Source organism: Cololabis saira, chromosome 22 (genome assembly GCF_033807715.1).
Source record: "Cololabis saira isolate AMF1-May2022 chromosome 22, fColSai1.1, whole genome shotgun sequence".
Lineage (NCBI taxonomy): Eukaryota > Metazoa > Chordata > Actinopteri > Beloniformes > Belonidae > Cololabis > Cololabis saira.
This window is the reverse complement of record NC_084608.1, coordinates 31,509,093-31,524,990: the sequence shown is the minus strand read 5'-3', so window position 1 is coordinate 31,524,990 and position 15,898 is coordinate 31,509,093. Positions and strand designations below refer to the sequence as shown.

General features: G+C 38.0%; 1 protein-coding gene across 1 annotated transcript in view; it reads right to left on the bottom strand.

Moving 5' to 3' along the window:
* Positions 1-15,898, bottom strand: part of tmtopsb (teleost multiple tissue opsin b) — a 111,877-nt gene that overhangs the window by 32,072 nt on the left and 63,907 nt on the right. The gene's annotated exons all lie outside the window — the stretch shown is intronic.

Sequence of the window (15,898 nt, the reverse complement as noted above, 5' to 3'; positions counted from 1 at the left end):
GCAGGAATGACATAGCAGCAGTTAAATGAAGCCTTCTGTAAGCTTTAAATATCCACTGGGCTTACATCAAATACATCAAAACACAACAATAACATAAAAAATAAACACTTTTCTGAACTTATCAATATGACTCTGTCCTTCACAGAATAAGTAAAATGGATCACTGCAAAAACTCAAAATCTTAACAAGAATATGTGTCTTATTTCTTGTTAAAATGTCTCATTTTAGTAAAAAAAAAATCTCATTACACTTAAAACAAGACTCATCACTGGAAAAAACAACAATTTTCACCTGTTTCAAGTAGATTTTCACTTAAAATAAGTAGAAAAATCTGCCAGTGGAAAAAGTTTTTTTGCTTGTAATAAGAAGATAAATCTTGTCCCACTGGCAGATTTTTCTACTTATTTCAAGTGAAAATTTACTTGAAACAGGTGAAAATTGTCAAATAAGTTATTTTTCTGGTGTTATTTTTCTGGTGATGACTCTAAATGTTGAAATAGCAGTAAAACCACATTCATTGATGAAATGACATAAGGGATGGAAAGGAGGGATGGCAGTTTTACAGGGGGGTGATTTGGACCGTTTTTATTTCAGGGGGGGATGCCATCCCCCCTCATCCCCCCTCATCCCCCCTCAACTCCAGTACTGGTTGTGAGGACACATTTTTAAAAAAAAAATCACTGCACTTCACTGTCACGGCTTCTGGGAGCAAAGTATTTTTTTTTTTAAATCATAGCGTCATGGTCAGGAGTGTCAATTTGATCTGCTGCTAAAAACAGTCACTGGGCAGAGAAACAATCTTAAGTCCTGAAGCTTTGTTTTTTTCTAAAGAAAACAAAATGGACAGAGCTTTAGGTCACATGACCCGTTGGTTTCTGAGGAGGAGATTTGAAACCTTTTCTTTGTGCAGCCATGTTGTCCACGGGAACAAGCCCCAAGCATGTCAGTCAAAGTTAGCTTAGCAGGTTATGATGAACACCATGCTGGTAAGAACTGACTCCACTCATGCAGGTGATGCAGAACAAGCCTGACAGGTGAGTTTGAATACGCCCAACTTAGTTACAACGAGCTACCCATTATAACTCATCAAACGTGATCTCATTTCAGATGTTGCTTTAGCTCTATTAAATGCTCAAACGTAAAATTTACTAAAAATAATCACCAAGATGAAGTGGTGACAGATAGCTGCATTGCGGTCAATGGTGTTAACAACTGTCACTCAACCATACACAACCCTTACTATGACTACATTAGGGACTTTATACAAGTTTACCTGATGCGAAACTTAAAAATTAACTCCAGGTACAATCGTCATGAATGTAAAACTAGCAATGAGATGAAACCTGATTTGTGTAGGAGGCTGTAAAAATGTTTATTTCAGCTGCGAACTAAGACACTTTAACATGGAGGCCATTGATATTCATTTGCTTTTACAGCCAGCAGGTCTGCCCCTAGTGGCCGTTTAGTGAAGTGCAGCATTTCCCACTTCTGCATTCACAACATCCCGCAAAACTGAAATATCAAAGCTGGTGCACAAGGACGGAGTAAAGTGGAATGGATGCTCCACCCCTTTACCCTTTACCCGTTAACGCTTGACATACGAAAGTGTAGTGGCACTCTGTTCACTCTTATTTGTACCACCTTTTGAGTCAGTCCACAAAAACACTATTTTGGAGACATGACAACTTTCCTTGGCTTTTAAAGGTTTACTTGAAAAGATTAAAGTAAATTACAAATCCAACGCATGGTCGACTGTGTTGCTTCCAGCATTTTCTGACTCAAACTGAAAGTGAAACTTAACTTCTCCTTACATCAAACCACGGTCACAAAGTTACAGTGACATCACAACTAGGGTTGCCACCTTTCAGAAATAGAAATAAGGGACGCCCTGATTTCAGCAGCGCAGGAGCCAAAAAAAAGCCCCAAAACTTCTAAACTGAATAAAAATGTGTTTATTTTATATGAAAAAACAAAATGCTTTGATTTAAAGTTTAAAGTGCTTTAATAGCATTGAACTTGCATGACTGTACAGACAGACAACCATACCAGTAACTGAAATAGCCTCCTATGCTCTGTATGTCCACATCAGCCCAGATGTAATATAGCCTACAGGTGAAGAATATGGTGTAAAAGTTCATTTATTTCAATAATTCAACTAGAATATGGTGTAAAAGTTAACTTATTTCAATAATTCAACTAGAATATGGTGTAAAAGTTAATTTATTTCAATAATTCAACTAGAATATGGTGTAAAAGTAAATTTATTTCAATAATTCAACTAGAATATGGTGTAAAAGTTAATTTATTTCAATAATTCAACTAGAATATGGTGTAAAAGTAAATTTATTTCAATAATTCAACTAGAATATGGTGTAAAAGTTAATTTATTTCAATAACTCAACTAGAATATGGTGTAAAAGTTAATGAAAATACGGTACAGATCGTGTCCCGTATTAGTTCAATACGGGACGCAACATTTTTTTCTCAAATAAAGGACAATTCCGTATTTTACGGGACGGGTGGCAACCCTAATCACAACCTAAAATACAAAATATAGAAAACATAGAAAAGACTTTATCATGTACACATTGCTAAATTATGAATTTTAGGCCAATGTAAACCTCATGAATTATAACAAAATTATCATTACCCATTTTTAACTGTTTTAACTAAATTATTAATCATTACTTAATCAGGCCCTTACTGGCCGTTACAGAAATAATACAGAGAAAATGTTATTTATTTTTAATTTCAAGTATTTATTTGTATTACATTAAAAAACAACACTTATTCATTTTAAATAGTTTCAAAATAATTTTATTTTAGTATTACCGTATAAGTTCATTGGGTAATTTTACAAATCGATTTAAAAGGACATGTCCCTTTAAATGTGCCTACAAAGACTCCAAGTTCAGTCAAGCCACAAACTTCTTAAATTACAAAACAGACTCAAGCTTCTAATTATGAGGTGCAATTATCACTTTCTGCCAACTTCCTGATGAGAATCATTCTGTTCTCAGAAGACATTTTATTTATTGTAAGTTATTGTTCTTTGCTGGTATAATGTCTGCTGGAATATTTAAGAAATGCTGGGAAATTAAAAAATGTTCAGTTTTTTATGTTCAACAAATGTTTTCTATCTTGTAATTTTGTAAAAGATTTTTTTCTTTTAAAAGCATGCCTAAATCAAATTTATTTGATTTATGCAATGGTGAAAAAATTGGCAAAATAAATGTAAAACTGCAAAGAACCATGTTCGGTATTGTTCGGTATTCGGCCAAGTGTTTATTATTATTTTCGGTTTCGGTTTCGGCCACAAATTTTCATTTCGGTGCATCACTAGTTATGACACGGTGTAAAGCCTAAATTATGGTTCCGCGTTAAATCAACCAATCAATACAGAGACATGTCCCTTTAAATGTGCCTACAACGACCCCAATTTCAGTCAAGCCACAAGCTTCCTAAATTACAAAACAGACTCAAGCTTCTAATCATGAGGTGCAATTATCACTTTCTGCCAACTTCCTGATGAGAATCAATCAGTTCTCAGAAGACATTTTGAAGGAATCCAGATCTTTAAGCATCTACAGCGTCTAATAATTTCGGGGAGCCTGGAGAAATGTGAGCGTTTTAAAAGGTCAAGGACGGAAACCACGGTGGGATGAGTGTGATCGTCGGGCCCTCCGGCAGCACTGCTTGCTTGAGAAACGTGAATGTCATTGTGATCAATAAAGCCACGCGGAGTCGGCCGTACCTCGGAGAACCGTTGTCACTCAGCGCAGGGTGACACCGTACCCAGAACGGCAACCTGAAACTGTTATATATCAGTTTTACCCAGAGTTTTCTGACTTCTCTGAGCGTGAGCTCGTCTCGTATTATGCTCGGGTCAGATGAGTCCACGCTCCGGTTTGCTTTTGGGGGGGAAAAGAAAAAGAAAAAAGATGGGATGTCAACTTCTATGTGCCAAAGATGAAAAAAGAGCATGAAAGCTATTTTGAGCAGAAGAGGCAAAGCATCTGCCATGCTACGGGGGTGCCTGAACGCCCGTGGCATGGGTGAAGGCGCTGCTCATGTAGAGGCAAATACTGGAGTTTTAAAGTGATAGACGTATGCCACGCTGAAGGTGACATGTTTTCCTAGGAGCTTTCTTTTAGCAGGACAAAGTCAGACTGGCTCCTGCACAACTTCCAACAGCATAGCTGAACGATACGAGCCTGTTTGAGGCGGCTGCTCCACTTGGAGTCCAAATATATGCCTCCTGTTTGACAGCCTAACAAAAACTGCCAAGATTCCCGTCTCCTTAGTCCCTCAACAATCAAGACATGACAGACATTGAAGCACAACCGTAAACATGCCTCTCAAGCAACGCTTTAAAATGTGCTGCAGACATAAACGTCTGGGTTCGTCTGCAGGTTGTGAAGTCGGTAGAACTAGAGTAGATTGCTAACTTTTATTCTCTTCATTTATTTCAGTTACTACGTTTACATGCAGTCAAAATTCAGGTTATTGCTAATATTCTGGTTAAGCTGGGCATACACTGTGCAATATTTTAAATCGTTTGAGACTGCCACATCTCACACTGCACAACTAGACCGCTGAGTTCAAAAGTTCACAGCCCACGATTTATGGTCTCACACTGTACGACCCAATGCTCGGATGCGACCCGTCTGCTCACACTATACGATCATATGTGGATTTTCTTAATATAACCCGACGTCCCAGCAAAATGAGAACAACAGAGAAGAGAAGTGTTCAGAACAGCACACAGAGCACACACTAAAGGCTGATTTATGGTTCCGCGTTACACCAACACAGAGCCTACGGCGTAGGCTACGCGGCGACCCGCACCGTATGTGGAAATGCAGTCTTTTTTTCTGCTATTAAAACATGATTTGCAATGTGAATTTGCAACACTTAAACTACAAATAATAGTTTTTTGACGTGACATCAGAGATTGCGCATGCTCTCTGCGAAAGGATGAGGCAAATCGGGTCGTAGCTGCTTCAACTGTGATTCCTTCACGAGGAGCGACCAGGATTTCAAACACGCTTGATTTTCTTGCAACCTCACGATTTGTGATCGGGAGCTCGTCATGAGGTGTTAATCTCTCGTCGTTACCCCACGTACACACGAGGCACAAGCAACGATTGGGTCAAAATCCGTCCCGATCCAAAAAAGTCGCACAACTGGAAAATCGTCTCAAAACGAGCTGATAATCGCACAGTGTATGCCCGGCTTTACTGAAACATTCGGAATATTCCGTTTACATGGTAATTAATCATTGGGATATCTGGATCAAACCAGCAACGCGCAGAGAACATAATGACGCAATTAGCATCATTTCCGCTTCTTCTTCTTCCTGTATTCAAATTCAAAACAAATGCTGCTTCGCGTAACTTTTCGCTCACCTTCTTGTAAATCTCGCTATCCTGGTACTTTCTACCGTCTACAAATGCAGAAATGTTCATATCCTTCATTACATTTATGAAGTGATTAGTCTACGCCTCACTCCAAAAGTGTGGCGTGGTCTTGCGTTTCTCATATTTATAAGAAATTTCCTGGACTCAAAAGACCAGGATTCCTTGCAAACAGAGCATGTGCAGAAAACAACTTCCTGTTCCTTTTGATGAGGATATTCCGTTTGGCGTTTACATGACCGAATATTCAGGTTTTAAAAGGAGTAACCCAGGGGTCATATTCAGGTTTTTAAAAACCTGAATATGAGCAAATTCCGGTTATTCAAAGGGGTTATTGGTGTTTACATGGCCGTGCAAATTCGGGTTATTGCCAATATTCAGGTTTTAAAAGGGTTATTGATGCATGTAAAAGCAGTCAGTGTCTCCGGGGTCTGTTATTCCAGATTACTCACTGCGGCAAGTATATATATTTGGACACAAATGTGCTTGTATTTCAGCCAAAAGTAATTTCTGCCAAGGCAGTGGAGAGAATAACTGCCTGCTCTTAGAAATGAACAGCGTCAGGCTCCGAGCCGTCACCTTCCCAGCGGTGATCCCTCTGAACCGATTCACCTGCGACTCGGAGAGACCTGCAGCCCCTCAGTCAAGGTGACAGCTGCTGTGTCAGCTGGATGTCTGGGACGTTCTTGGAAAAAATTCTGCCTTTTTTTTTTTCTAACCGTGGAGTCATTGTTAACGACGGCACCTGGAAAAAAAAGAGAAAAAGCCGATACTACGACCAGTGGCAGAATGAGGTCAGTAACGGAGCAGGAACGCTCATGTGATCAAGGATGTGCTCCATCATGTCACACCAGGGACGCAGCACATGTCGCCGTCAGCCAGCGGATATTATTATATTTAAGAGGGAAGTCTGAGGAAACACATCCATCTATCTGACACACGTCTGGCAAGGAGTAATTTAACATTTGGGAAATACACTTTTTACCCGGGAAAAATAAGTTACAACAATATATGTAACATAATCGCATAATAAAAGGCCAAGTTTGGTGTATATGAGTTAAAGAAGGCGTTCAAAATTCAAAGAAATGTACTTTAAAATAGCTGGTAAGCAGATTTTGATGCTATTTGGACGGAGCAGGTTTGTGATACTTGCAGATAAATCAATTGTTCTGCGGTTCTTATCTTACAATATTCAAAAACATTATCTACAGGACTGTCTCAGAAAATTAGAATATTGTGATAAAGTTCTTTATTTTCTGTAATGCAATTAAAAAAACAAAAATGTTATACATTCTGGATTCATTACAAATCATCTGAAATATTGCAAGCCTTTTATTATTTTAATATTGCTGATTATGGTTTACAGTTTAAAATTAAGATTCCCAGAATATTCTAATTTTTTGAGACAGGATATTTGAGTTTTCTTAAGCTGTAAGCCATGATCAGCAATATTAAAATAATAAAAGGCTTGCAATATCTCAGTTGATTTGTAATGAATCCAGAATGTATGACATTTTTGCATTACAGAAAATAAAGGACTTTATCACAATATTCAAGTTTTCTGAGACAGTCCTTTATATGAGTTAAAGAAGGGGTTCAAAATTCAAAGAAATGTACTTTAAAATAGCTGGTAAGCAGATTTTGATGCTACTTGGACGGAGCAGGTTTGTGATACTTGCAGATAAATCAATTGTTCTGAGGTTTTTATCTTACAATATTTAAAAACATTATCTAAAGACAAGGCAAGGCAAGGCAAATTTATTTAAAAAGCACATTTCACATTATGAGCATGGACTCAATGTGCTCAAAATACATAATCAAAAAAACAAAATTACAAGTTTACAATAACAGAAATAGATAACGAGTATGACAAGAGAAAAAACAATAATAACAACCATAATTCCATTAGAACAAAAGTGCAATCACCCAGCCAATCATGTAGAGTTTACTCAAACGCCTGTGCAAAAAGGTTAGTTTTTAGTCTGCTTTTGAAAGAGGGCACTGTTGGAGCAGACCTTAGTTCCTGTGGCAAGGAATTCCAGAGAGTGTAGTAGTGACTGAAAGCACCATGAGCAGATCTAGTGTGAATTCTAGGTATGATGAGAAGACTCTTATTTGATGATCTAAGCCAGGGGTCGGCAACCCAAAATGATGAAAGAGCGATTGGACCAAAAACACAAAAAACAAATATGTCTGGAGCCGCAAAAAATGAAGTCTTGTATAAGCCTTAGAATGAAGGCAAATGGCGAAAGGCGAAATGTCGATAAAAAAGTCAAAATGTTGAGAAAAAAGTCAAAATGTTGAGAAAAAAGTCAAAATGTCAAGAAAAAAGTCGAAATGTCGAGATTAATATTGAAGTAAAATCTCGAGAAAAAAGTCAAAATGTTGAGAAAAAAGTTTAAATGTCGAGAAAAAAGTCGAAATGTCGAGAAAAAAGTCAAAATTTAGAGAAAAAGGTTGAAATGTCGAGATTAATATTGAAGTAAAATCTCGAGAAAAAAGTCAAAATGTTGAGAAAAAAGTTTAAATGTCGAGAAAAAAGTCGAAATGTTGAAGAAAAAGTCAAAATTTAGAGAAAAAGTCTAAATGTCGAGATTAAAAAGGAAAGGAAAAAGGAAGAAAAAAGGAGAAAAAAGGTCAAACATTTTAGAAAAAAGCTCCAGGAGCCACTAGGGCGGCGCTAAAGAGCCGCATGCGGCTCTAGAGCTGCGGGTTGCCGACCCCTGGTCTAAGGGATCTGTCCGGTATGTATTCAGCATATCAACCATGTAGGAGGCAGCTAAGCCATTCATAGATTTAAAGACAATAAGAAGAACTTCTACTCTTTGTTTAACAGGGATCCAGTGAAGAGAGGATAAAACAGGAGTGATGTGTTCGCACCTCCTGGTTTTTGTTAGAATTCTGGCTGCAGCATTTTGAATAAGCTGGAGTTTATGTAACACTTGCTTTGTTAGCCCTGCAAAAAGTGCATTGCAATAATGTAATCTCCTGGAGATAAAGGCATGAACCAGCTTTTCAGAGTTTGATTGTGACAGAAAGCATCTTACTCTAGATATATTTCTGAGATGATAAAGCAAACAAGACTGGAAAACATGACCAGTTTCACAGCGGTGGAGCAGTGAGATTTTTAAACCTGCCACTGTTGTGTCTCCGTTCCACCTCGGGAGGAAGTAATGGTGGCGTTATGGGTGCAGAGTAGGGATGGGCGATATTTTACCGTTCACGATATACCGTCCAAAAAATTCCCCACGGTAAGAATTTGTCATCTCACGGTAAAAATGATAAAAAATAAGAAAGAAAGAAAGAAAGAAAGAAAGAAAGAAAGAAAGAAATGAGCCTGAAAGAAAGAAAGAAAGAAAGAAAGAAAGAAAGAAAGAAAGAAAGAAATGAGCCTGAAAGAAAGAAAGAAAGAAAGAAAGAAGGAAAGAAAGAAAGAAAGAAAGAAAGAAAGAAAGAAAGAAAGAAAGAAAGAAAGAAAGAAAGAAAGAAAGAAAGAAAGAAAGAAAGAAAGAAAGAAAGAAAGAAAGAAAGAAAGAAAGAAAGAAAGAAAGAAAGAAAGAAAGAAAGAAATGAGCCTGAAAGAAAGAAAGAAAGAAAGAAAGAAAGAAAGAAAGAAAGAAAGAAAGAAAGAAAGAAAGAAAGAAAGAAATGAGCCTGAAAGAAAGAAAGAAAGAAAGAAAGAAAGGAGCCTGAAAGAAAGAAAGAAAGAAAGAAAGAAAGAAAGAAAGAAAGAGATGAGCCTGAAAGAAAGAAAGAAAGAAAGAAAGAAAGAAAGAAAGAAAGAAAGAAAGAAAGAAAGAAAGAAAGAAAGAAAGAAAGAAAGAAAGAAAGAAAGAAAGAAAGAAAGAAAGAAAGAAAGAAAGAAAGAAAGAGAAATTCTTGTTGATACGTGTTTGTGTAACAAACATGGCGGATCTGAGTCATTCCAGTTTTGCAGTACAGGTGTACTAATTTAATTGGTTTTTATTAATTTAATTTAATTGGTGTAGTTTAGTAGCATTTAGTATCTTTTAGAGCAGTGTTTTGGGGGCTCCAAAGACTGAATGTGGTGATAGATTTATAGTTACAAAGGTGGAGTTGAATTGGTATTTTTTTTATCGTTATCGGGATAAATGCCAGAAATTATCGTGATACATTTTTTAGTCCATACCGCCCATCCCTAGTGCAAAGTTGGTGTAACCAGGGCGTGCAGGGGGTAGTTATCGACCTCAGTCATCCCCCCCCTCCAGCTGCTGCAACGCTGCAAACACCAGCAGCGATGCAGGAACTGAGGCCGCTGCTGCTTCGTCTGTCTCACGGCAACAGACACCGCAGGGGAACCACCAGGTAGAAACTATTATTTTACTATTAGCAATGCACCATGTTTTATTAAACGCTGGCTAAATAAAGCAAGGCCTTTAGGGTGGTGTGCTATTTATATCATGTTGCTCAGTAATTATCACCCATCTTACTATGAATATAATAGGCTATATTTCGCCTACGCATTGTGTTTTAGTCTCCACTTGCTGCCATGTTGCACCATGCGGCTTAGCGTTTCATCTTCTTGTGCAAAATGCTTGCATGTTTTAGTTTTTCAGACTAATCTTGGGGTTTTTATGAATGAAGTCTTGCAAAATACCCTCAGCTATTGTTAGCAGTATTGTTAAGGACCAAACATAGACCTATTTCTGTGACAATTAGAGACATCTGATATTTACTCAAAGCTTCACCAACCCAAAGCTGACTTGTTGCTATAACCAGTACTGGAGTTGAGGGGGGATGAGGGAGAATGGCATCCCCCCTGAAATAAAAACGGTCCAAATCATCCCCCCCTGTAAAACTGCCATCCCCCCTTTCCATCCCTTATGTCATTTCATCAATGAATGTGGTTTTACTGCTATTTCAACATTTAGAGTCATCACCAGAAAAATAACACCAGAAAAATAACTTATTTGACAATTTTCACCTGTTTCAAGTAGATTTTCACTTGAAATAAGTAGAAAAATCTGCCAGTGGAACAAGATTTATCTTCTCATTACAAGCAAACAAATCTTGTTCCACTGGCAGATTTTTCTACTTATTTTAAGTGAAAATCTACTTGAAACAGGTGAAAATTGTTGTTTTTTCCAGTAAAGAGTCTTGTTTTAAGTGTAATGAGATTGTTTTTACTAAAATGGGACATTTTAACTAGAAATAAGACAAATATTGTTGTTAAGATTTTGAGTTTTTGCAGTGATCCATTTTACTTATCCTGTGAAGGACAGAGTCATATTGATAAGTTCAGAAAACTGTTTTTTATTGTTGTGTTTTGATGTATTTGATGTAAGCCCAGTGGATATTTAAAGCTTACAGAAGGCTGCATTTAACTGCTGCTATGTCATTCCTGCAGTATTTCTGCAGGTGTTTTGGTCAGTGCTATTATTTGTAATATATTATATTATTTGTAATCAGCACAAATTATCTGTCCCCATATGATAAAATCCACCATCCCCCCTGATTGTTTTTTACAACTCGAGTACTGGCTATAAGTTTGAACAAGCGAAGTTCAAGCAACTCCATCATAAAAGCCTCTTTATAGTCTAAGTATACTTTTACTTTCACAACAATGAAACTATACTTTCATCTTTCTATCCATTTATTATTCAAACCCTTTTCTGTACTCTTTAGATTTGCAGGGGTGACACATCAAAGGTGGGACAGACCCTGGACAGGTGTCCTGTCCTTTGAAGGTTCCTTAAAGGAAAGCTCTAGGTCCATTGTTAGATGTTGAAAAAAAGAAAGCTTTAATTCAGGACCAAATCAAGTGAATCGAAGCAGTATTGAGTTAAAATGGAAAAAAACATTTGCACAAAAAAGTAAGTTATTGTTGGTATCAAAATAAATAGCTGATTTAAGCCTCTGACGATAATGTCACTCCACTTAAAGGTATAGTCCGTGATGTTGGAGAGCTAGCAAGATTTGAAAGTGGCACCTCCTGTAAGCCCCGCCCCCTCATCCCCCTCCCGTCAGCGCTCCGTCCAAAGCCACGCCCCCACAAACTTTGGGGAACGCACATTTGCAGGAGTCGAGTTTTCCAGGACATTTTGGACAGCACATTTTCAACAAAACTACCCCATGTCTCATTCACCTGTAAGCGAGGCCGGTTTTAGGGGGGGGCAGGGGTGGGCTGTGCCCACCCAAATGTGCATCCTGCCTAATCAAAGTTATGGGGATCCTTTATTTTTTTATAATTTTATTTTTTTATAAATATAAAAAAATATCACAGAATATCTGTACCGTTTCTGATTGGGTGGGCACTGCGCATCATTTTTAGACACAACAATGAACGCATACCGGAAAAGTTGCGTCTCGGCGGAGGGACCCGACGTCCCAGCGAAATGAACAACAGAGAAGTTCAGAACAGCAGACATGCTGAAGGCTGATTTATGGTTCCGCGTTACACCTAGGGCTGGGTGATATGGACCAAAAGTCATATCTCGATATTTTCTAGCTAAATGGCGATACTCGATATATATCGATATTTTTTCTGTGCCATAATTGGGGTTTCCCCCTAAGCATTATAGCATAGCATCTCTGTTAGCTTCATTTTTTTCTGAGGCAAAGCCTTAAAAAAACAGTCAGTTTTAATACAAAGCCTCGTGCCAAATGTCACACAGGTTCCTTTATTAACAGAGGTCTGCACAATATCAAAATGTATAAAACAAATGAAATAAAAATAAACTGCCTGCATATATAGAATAAAAATGCTTCTTGAATAAAATAAAACAAATATCCCTTTCCTGCATAACAATTAAATTCAAATACACTGTGCAATTAATACAATGTAGACAGTAACAGGCAGACTTTTCCACTGAGGTTGACAGTTGTGAAAATAACAAAACATTTGTGCAAATCTCAAATAAAACATTCAAGTCAATTTGTCACAAAATAAGCTATATCAAAATCATAAAAAAAAAAAAAATGAAGGCATCTGATTGGTTCTTTCCCCCCTGCCAAGCCTCCTGTCCTCTGACCAATCCGTGCCACTCGGTGCGCAGAAAACAGATTGGTCAGAGTTTTTACAGGATTAAAGCTGTCAGAGAGGTCGGATTTTTTTCTTTCCTTTTTCTGAACACATTATTCACTGGCTACTCTCAGGATGGAAGGACCATTTCACCCAGTATAACAATAAATGTTTTTGAATACAATTACAGACTATACCTTTAAGTATGGAAAAGGTCCCAACAGACAAACTAAGATCATTTAAACCAGTGATTCTTAACCATAGGGCCGCGGCCCACACTTGGGCCGCGAGCGCCATCTAGTGGGCCGCCAAAAAAAATTCTGTTTTGTACGTGTGGGCCGCGAGGGCCGCGGGACTGCATAACAACTCCCAACCAAATGAGGAGAAGAAGACACTCAGCTAGCTGTACGTGTAATAGTAAGAGAAATGGTGTGTCTTTACAGAGAAAATCCTTAATTTTGCACAGAGTAGGTTTAGATCCGCCAGGATCAGGGATCGATTACTGGGGTCTGCGCCCAGAGCGAGCGAGCGCGGCGTCATCATTTATCCCGGCGCGTCCCCGCGGCCGGGGAGGTCGGCTGAGGCTGCCGCTCGGGCGGTGGGCTCCGTCGTTACTGGTGAAAGATGGTAGATGTAGATGCGTGGGCTGTCGTGTCTGCTGGACTGGACTGTTCGGGCTTTCGAAAAAGCATCGGAAAGTAACTGCTGCAGCGCGACCAGAGAGCTGCGGTGCGGGCTGTGCCGTCGCAGCTGATCAGGCTCGGATGAACCCTGACACACTGAGTCCTGACAACTTATTAATGTAAATAACTTAAAGTAAAATCAAACTAAGTTTTGTCCTCGCTGTATTTTTAAATATGCAACCCGGAATGGACAAATTCATCCTGTTCAGTCTTCCCACTGGGACAAAACCAGTGTCTCATACGTTCAGAGACCGTGGCGTTCAAAGTGCGAAAGTGAAAGGCCACTGAAACAAAACACAAAGTTTATCATCAAACATATCCACTCAAGTCTGAACTGAAGTCACAGAAAAATAAACTGACCATCTTAAAACATCCTGCCCATGTCTGGGTCCAGATACAGCTGTGAAGCAGCTTTCTCCACAGTGAACATAATTAAAACTAAATATCGTTTCAGGCTCAACAATCAACACCTCCACATGCATATGAGAACCTTACACCATCCAGCCCAGATTTAAAGTCCTGACAGAAAAAGTTAGAGCTCAGTTCTCTCACTGAACGACAGAAAGTGAAGGCATAAGATTATAAGAGGGGGAGAAAGAAAAACTGCAAAACTGTTAAATTGTTAAGATGTGTTTATATTAATTTAGTATAAAAATGTGTTGAGACAATTAACAAAGAAAAGGGGAAATTCAAACTGCTGGTAGAGAAATAAAATAAGATAGCATTTGAAAAATAAAAGAAAATCTACTTTATTTTTAAGAGAAAAAAATATGTGTAATTCAAGTTAAACATGTTAATGGGCAAATATGTACTTTTTTTAATATAACAGTCAGATGCAGATGTTGATACAACTATGAGGCTACTTGAATATACACACACACACACATATATATATATATATATATATATATTATGATGTTCTGGACCTTCGCTTGAGTAAATTTTCTCTAAATGGACCTCTTAAAGTTTTAGTTGAAGACCCCTGCTATACAGTGTTTATATTTAATGGGCCCCGGGCCACTCTGTACTGAAAAAATTGGGCCCCAAGGTCAGAAAGGTTAAGAACCCCTGATTTAAACTTTGTGAGTGAACAGAAATCCTATTAAAAAAAAGTCTGTACGGGTAGACAGGCTTCTGGTCTCAGATTCATACAAGTCGACGATCAAATGTCCGACTATTAACTGTCAATAGACACAAAAGCAGGAGCGTTCCTGCCTTTGCTTGGACACTGCCAATTTTCTTTAAACAAAACGTTTTACTTTCTTAGAAATTTTTAGATTATTTCAGACAATTTTGCTACTTTTAACAATTCTTATGAATTTTTATTTTTACACCCTATAGGCAAAGCAGTTTTGAGTGAGTAAATTGAACCTACTAACCTAGCAATAGATTGGTTTAATTTTGGCTTTACAGGCAGACGACGGCCGCGAGCATCAGGTTGCCTCATTAAAATTTCAAAGACAGCAGCTCATAAGATCAAGGTCAAGTAGCAGACAGTTGGGACAGCAAAGCTACAGGCTGGAAACACGTAAAAAACTGTTTTCCGCTGACCGGAAAGACCGGCAACTCGTTCAAATGTCACTCAACCACAGCATGGCCTCAAGTGACCTACAAAAGTATTGATAACAGCTGAGGTACAAGTGTAGGGCAGCATGTACCGGAGCAGGTCAGGACTTAAACACGGACTCATCACAGACGATTAACCTACTCTACAGTTCAAACCTCCTTTTGTTCTCTTCGGTGCGTCTGGAAAGATCTTTAAAATCATAGTGTCCTACTACTACTACTACTACTACAGTGTGCACCCAACATGAAATTTGGTGGCGATCAGTGATCATCCAGGGTTATTTTAAGCCGTGTTTATACAACACCATTGGATTGCTATAGTGTGCACAACTCATGACGTGCTTATCATGTAAACAGGAGTTTTGAAATCATGGCAGAGTCACGTGACGGGAATAACAGGCGGAAAAGGTCACACATGACATGGTTTGTTGACAGATGTGAACCTCCTTCGATCCGTCCGTTGTATCTCAGATTGAAGGCGGTGCATTCACACAGCAGCATTGTGGGGAGTCCCAACGGTCCCAGATTACACACATCTGGACTAATCTTGGCATTTATGGCTCAAGCTCAATATAATGTTTCCTGTCAAATCACCAGTGTCGCAACCAACCATCTAGGGGTGTAACGATACACTAATCTCACGATACGGTACGATACACGATATTGAGGTCACGATAACGATACGATATTATAGCAGTATTTTTTTAACAACCTTGAATGAGGAACATATTACTGGAAAAAATTGTCTTTTATTTGAAAGACACAAAATACAAAACAATACTGTGCGTTTGTCCTATTGTTACAGTTTGTAATGCTTTATAACTGTTTAAGTTTTAAAGATAAAGCCAGGCCAACCATTTTCCACAAACTGAACTAAAAGTAAATGTCAGGTTTGCATTATGCATCTTCAGTTTCATACAAGTACAAATATTTTTGCCACAAACTGGATAGTTTCTCTCATGTATGATTTGACTTTTTTCTTTTCCAATAATTTAACAAATAAAATTAAATAAATAAATAAAAGTAAATAAATACATACAATTTTACATGATAATAAAGATTGATTCATCTCACCTTAGAAGTGTAAGAGGAGATTTATTTTTGTTAAGAAGGTTATTTTGGTAATTGAGGGTTCATTATTTTATAAATATATTCTTTATATTCTGATGTAAATCAGGGACTATAATGACACTAGTCAGTTTATCTGTAGTGATTAGTCTGTTTTAGATTGGGCGGAGTGATACGCCACA